The sequence below is a fragment of the Rhinolophus ferrumequinum genome, chromosome 16 (genome assembly GCF_004115265.2).
Source record: "Rhinolophus ferrumequinum isolate MPI-CBG mRhiFer1 chromosome 16, mRhiFer1_v1.p, whole genome shotgun sequence".
Classification (NCBI taxonomy): Eukaryota; Metazoa; Chordata; class Mammalia; order Chiroptera; family Rhinolophidae; genus Rhinolophus; species Rhinolophus ferrumequinum.
In genome coordinates, this window is record NC_046299.1 from 37,842,879 (window position 1) to 37,848,876 (window position 5,998).

The 5,998-nt window shown below is 37.2% G+C and overlaps 1 pseudogene; it reads left to right on the top strand.

The window, feature by feature from the left end:
- The first annotated feature begins 4,451 nt into the window (after positions 1–4,451).
- Positions 4,452–4,978, top strand: LOC117035857 (apoptosis regulatory protein Siva-like; annotated as a pseudogene).
- Positions 4,979–5,998: the final 1,020 nt, after the last annotated feature.

Here is a 5,998-nt window from a genome sequence, read left to right on the forward strand (position 1 = left end):
CTGATAAAGCTGTAATAATCGAGATAGTGTAGTATTGGTAGAAATATATAGGCACATGGATCAACAGAATAGAATAGAGAACCAAGAAACAATCCTGACAAATATAATGAACTGATTCTTGACAAAGGAACAGAGACATTTTAATGGAGAAATAAGTTTTATCAACAATTGGAGCTGGAAGGATTGGGTCTCTGAACGTGGAAAAATGAATATATACACAGACCTTATACATTTTATATAATTAACTCAAAAAAGATCCACCACAGACCTAAATGTAAAATGCAACACTGTAAAACTATCTAAAGAAAACATGGGAGAAAAATCTATGTAACCATAATTTAATGATGACTTTTTAGATATAGCATCAAAAGCATAATCCATGAATGAAAAATATAAAAGATAATTTGGTTTAATAATATTAAAACTCTGTGAAAGGACACTGATGAAAGACTAAAGTCACAAACCATAGGCTGCGAAAAAACATGTTCTAAAACACATTATCTGTTTAAGACTTGAACCGAAAATATGCAGACTCTTAAGATACACAATAACAAAAACAAAAAAATGTAAATGGGCAAAGCACTGAGCAGGCACCTCATCAAAGTAGGTATTAAAATTGATAAGCATGAAAATACGCTTAACATCATTTGTCATTAAGTAATGGCAAACCAAAACAAGATGCCACTACAAACCTATTAGATTGATTAAAATACAAAAAAATTTGGTAATACCGAGTATATCAAGGATTCAGACCAAAAGAAAACCTCATTTATTGCTGGTTGAAATGCCAAATGATACAACCAGTCTTAAAGACCTTTTGTTAATGTCTTACAAACCAAAACATAGTCTTATCACATAATCAAGCATTCATGTTTGAAAACATCTACCCAACAAAACTTGCATATGAACATTTGTAGTAGTTTTTATTCTGAACTGTAAAAAAACTGGAGGCAACCATGATTTCTTTGAAGTACTGAACTGATAACCAACAATGGTGCATCTTTATAATGAATACCGGAATTGGGGTGGGGCAAAAAAATGTATACAAGTGGACACTTTGGTCAATGTTGCTCAAATAGTAGTTTACCATAATCAGAAGTGTCTAGACGCTGATGGCAACCACTTTGAGCACCTCTTGTAATTGCAGAAGTCAAATGTGACTTGTATCCATCTTTTGTTATCAGTATATGTTATTACAATTTTAATACAGTTTTTCTTTCTTAAAATGTGTATACATTTTTGGCAGCCTCTGCATTATTCAGTGATAAAAATATTCAAAATATGAAGCCATGAGAAGACCTGTATGAATCTTAAATGTATATTTCTAAATGAAAATTATCAATGTTGAATAGGCCACATACTTTATAATTCCAATTGCATGATATTCTGGAAAAGGCAAAACTATAGAGACAGTCAAAAGATGACCAGTTTCAAGGGGAAATAGGGAGACCTTTACAGATGAAGTGCAGAAGATTTTTTAGGGTGTTTGTAACTGTTACGTATGTACCATAATGGTGAATACATAGCAATAACCATTTATCAAAACCTTTAGAACTTTACAGCACAAAGAGTAAACTAGACTATATGCAAATTTTAAAATAATCATTTTAAGGTCACAGGATCCCAGGATCAAATGCAACAAGCTCTAAAATAAACAAACTATACCATAACTGAATAAAACAACATAACTGAATAGTGAGGAGGGAAAAGGTTACTGACATAAGTAACTTTGGAAATGAGTAGAGTTTGTAAAACTAAATGCAAAAGAAAGTGTACATAAGCACAGTACTCTAGTTCATGAAGTTGATTCCTACAGGGATATGGATTAATTCTGATACCACTATACATGTACACCACAACCTAAAAATTAATTAATAAAAAAAGGTGGAGCCAAAATTCACACTGTTGAAGTGGGAAGGTTATAGGTAAGCAAGTGGAAGGGGATAGACTCATCCAAGTAGTGATGGATTAAAATTTAAGACATGAGCATAAGCTTATATTTAACTTTACAGAGGTATAGGTACCATTTCCCTGAAAATAAGACCTACCTGGACAATCAGCTCTAATGCGTCTTTTCGAGCAAAAATTAATATAAAACCCGTTCTTATTTTGCTATAATATAAGACCGGGACTTTAATATAATATAATATAATATAATATAATATAATATAATATAATATAATATAATATAATATAATATAATACCGGGTCATATATTAACTTTTGTTTGAAAAGATGCATTAGATTGATTGTCCAGCAAGGTCTTATTTTCAGGGAAAAAGGGTAGTTACACACAAAAATACTTACTGACATGTATATGTGGATGGACTAATACACTCACAAGTATTTTCTTGCTGTCAGCTTAGAGGGACTAGAAACAATACCACTCCAGTAAAAATGAACATACCCCTTGTCAAGATCTTGGTTTTTAATACAATTCTCCAATAAAAGGAACCAGGAGTCCTTAGGGAAATGGCATTTTAATTCTAGAGATGGGGTAAGAAATACAGGGAGTACTCGAAAAACGTACCAACAAAACCCACCTTGACAGGAGTATGTCAAATGGGCACTGAAGCAAAATGAAAGAGCTCTCAATGTGATTCCATATAAATCTGATGATTTTTGTTCCATTAGCCAAAAAGCAATTCTGAGAAGAAAGAACAAAGCCTGAGGTATCACTTCAAATTGCACTACAAAGTGACAATAATCAAAACAGTATATTATTGGCAGAAAAACAGACACGCAGAGCAATGGAACAGAATTGAGATCTCAGAAATAAACCAACATATATATGGGCAAATAATTTTTGAAAAAGGATCCAAAAACATACAATGGAGAAAAGAAAGCCTCTTCAATAAATGGTGCTGGGAAATTTTAAAGCCACTTGTAAAAGAGTGAAACTAGACTACTATTTGTGTCTATGTACAAAAATTAACACAAAATGGATGAAAGACTTACATATAAGACCTGGAAGAATTAAATGCATGGAAGAATACATAGGTACTGAATTTGTGGAACTTAGTCTTAGAGAGAATTTTATGATTTGACCTCAAATGCGACAGAAGTAAAAGCAAAAATAAACGAATGGGACTATATCAAACTGAAAAACTTCTGCACAGCAAAAGACACCATCAACAAAACAAAAAGGCAATTAACCAAATGGGAGAGCATATTTGCAATCAACACCTCTGATATGGGGCTAATATCCAAAATATATAAAAAAACTCATACAACTCAACAACAAAAAGCAAACAATCCAATTAAAAAATGGGCAGAGGACCTGAACACTTCTCCCAAGAAGACATACAAACAGCCAACAGATATATGAAAAAATGTTCAGCTTCACTAGCTATTAGGGAAATGCAAATCAAAAGCATAATGAGATACCACCTCACCCTATTAGAATGGCTATTATCAACAAGACAAGTAATAACAAGTGTTGGAGAGGTTGTAGTGAAAAAGAAACACTCATACACTGCTGGTGGGAATGTAAACTGCTACAGCCACTATGGAAAACAGTACAGAAGTTTCTCAAGATATTAAGAATAAAATTACCTTATCATCCAACAATTCCTTTTCTGGGTATCTACCCCAAAATCTGAAAACATTTATCCATGAGATACATGTACCCCTATGTTCATTGCAACATTATTCATGGTGGACAAGACATAGAAACAACCAAAGTGCCATTCAAAATATGACTGGATTAAGAAGACGTGGTACATACATACAATGTAATATCACTCAGCCATAAAAAAAGATGAAATACTGGCATTTGTGACTACATGGATGGATCTTGAGATTATCATATAGACAGACATTAAGTAAGACAGCAAATGTTGAGAAGTATATGATTTCACTCATATGTGAGATATAAAACTGAAAGCAAAAAATGAACAGAACAAACAAAAACTCACAGACACAGGCAACAATTTAGTGGTTACTAGAACAAAAGAGGGGAGGTAGCAAAAGGTAAAAGGGTTCAAATATACAGTGACGGAAGGAAATTTGACTTTCGGTGGTGAACACAGAATGCAATATACAGATGATGCATTATAGAATTAAAAATTTGAAACATATATAATTTTATTAACCAATGTCACCCCAGTATGGTTAATAAAAAAAAAAAAAGAATGGCCAAACCTGGAATAATTTGAGCAACAAAACAGTATTAAATTATAACCTAAAATATAAAATTAATAACCATATGTCCATACTAATATCAATAAATTACTGAAAAGCTAAATAAACTGAGGGAAAAAATATCCTACCATAATGAGATAGCACTTCATATCTGTTAGAAGGGCTATCATCAATAACATAAGAAATAACAAATGCTGGTGAAGATTTGGAGTAAAGGGACTCCTTGTCCACTGGTAAGAACATAAACTAGGGCTGTGACGTCACCTGCGAGGCGCAGGGTGGACGCTAAGCTCCCCAGGCCCACGGTGATGCCCAAGAGGGGCTGCCCCTTCGGGGACTCGGCCCCGATACAACTCAAGGTCCGAGTGGGCTGGAAGGAGCTAGGCGGCGGCAAGGCCACCGAGCCCTACTCGCAGGAGATCTTCGAGAAGATCAGGCAGCTGCTTTTAAGCGGGGCCCAGGCCTACATGGACCACATGTGGGAGGAAGGCTGCGCCATCGTTGACCTGCCGAAGTCCCCGAAGCCCGGCCCCACAGAGGCTCCGTGGGCCACACATGGACAGATGCTGATCGGACGGACGGCCGGTTGACCAGGAGGCGAGCCCCGGCCTGTGAAGCCGATGCATTCGGAGCGGCGTCCAGAGCCTGCTCCTCGTGCGTGCGAGCCGTGGATGGGCCAGCGGCGTGTGGCCAGTGCGAACGTGCCCTGTGCGGCCAGTGTGTGCGCACCTGCAGTGGCTGTGGAGCCGTGGCCTGTGCCCTATGCGCCCTTGTGGACTGCAGTGACAGTCATGAGAAAGTGGTGTGCGCCAGCTGTGCCAGGTTCGAAGCCTGAGGGCCTGGAGTGGACGTGGCAGCCTTGCCTGGATGACCTCACGGGCATCCACACAGAAAACAGCTGCGGCGTGTGTGTGTGTGTGTGTGTGTGTGGGGGGGGGGGGGGGGGGGGGTTCTGTTTTATGTTTTGTACTCCTGGTGGCAGAAGTGAATAAATCCCTTTCTATTCGGGGGGGGGGGGAAACATAAACTAGTACAGCTATAGAAAACTGCATGGAGGTTCCTCATGAAATCAAAAATAAAACTACCATATGCCCTAGAAGTCCCATTTCTGGGTGTATATCCAAAGGAAACGAATCCATCATCTCAAAGACTTACCTGTACTCCCATGTTCTCTGCAGCATTATTCACAATAGGCGAGGTATGGAAATAACTGACGTGTCTGTTAACAGATGAATGGATAAAAAAAAATGTGGTACATATGCAATGGAATATAACAAGCCTTTAAGAAAATGGAAACCCTGTCTTTTGCAACACAGGATAAACCCAGAGGGCATTATGTTAAGTAAAATTAGCCAGCCAGAGAAAGACAAATACTTCACAATATCGTTTATGTGGGGAATTGAAACAACAACAAAAAGTTGAACTCATAGAAACGGGGTAGAAAACTGGTTGTCAGGAGTTGGGGGTAGGCGGGACAGATAGGGAGAGATTGGTAAAAGAGTACAAACTTTCAGTTATAAGATGAATCAAGTCTGAGGATCTAATGTATAACATGGTGACTATAGTTGATAACACTGTATTGTATAATTGAAATTTGCTAAGAGTAGAACTTAAATGTTCTCATAAAAGGGGGGCGGGATTGGTATTTACAAAAAGGCTAAAAAAAAAAATCTCCAGTATAGAACATTTCAAAATAATTCACGCATCTGTAGATACTCTACTCTCAAAAGGTAGACAGACCGTAACTCCCCACTTCTTGAGTGTGGACTGTGCATGTACTGTGCTTCCACACGTACTTCCTTCCAAAGAGTACAGTGTGGAAAAAAGGAAGTAGTAACTAATAGAAGGAAAGCTT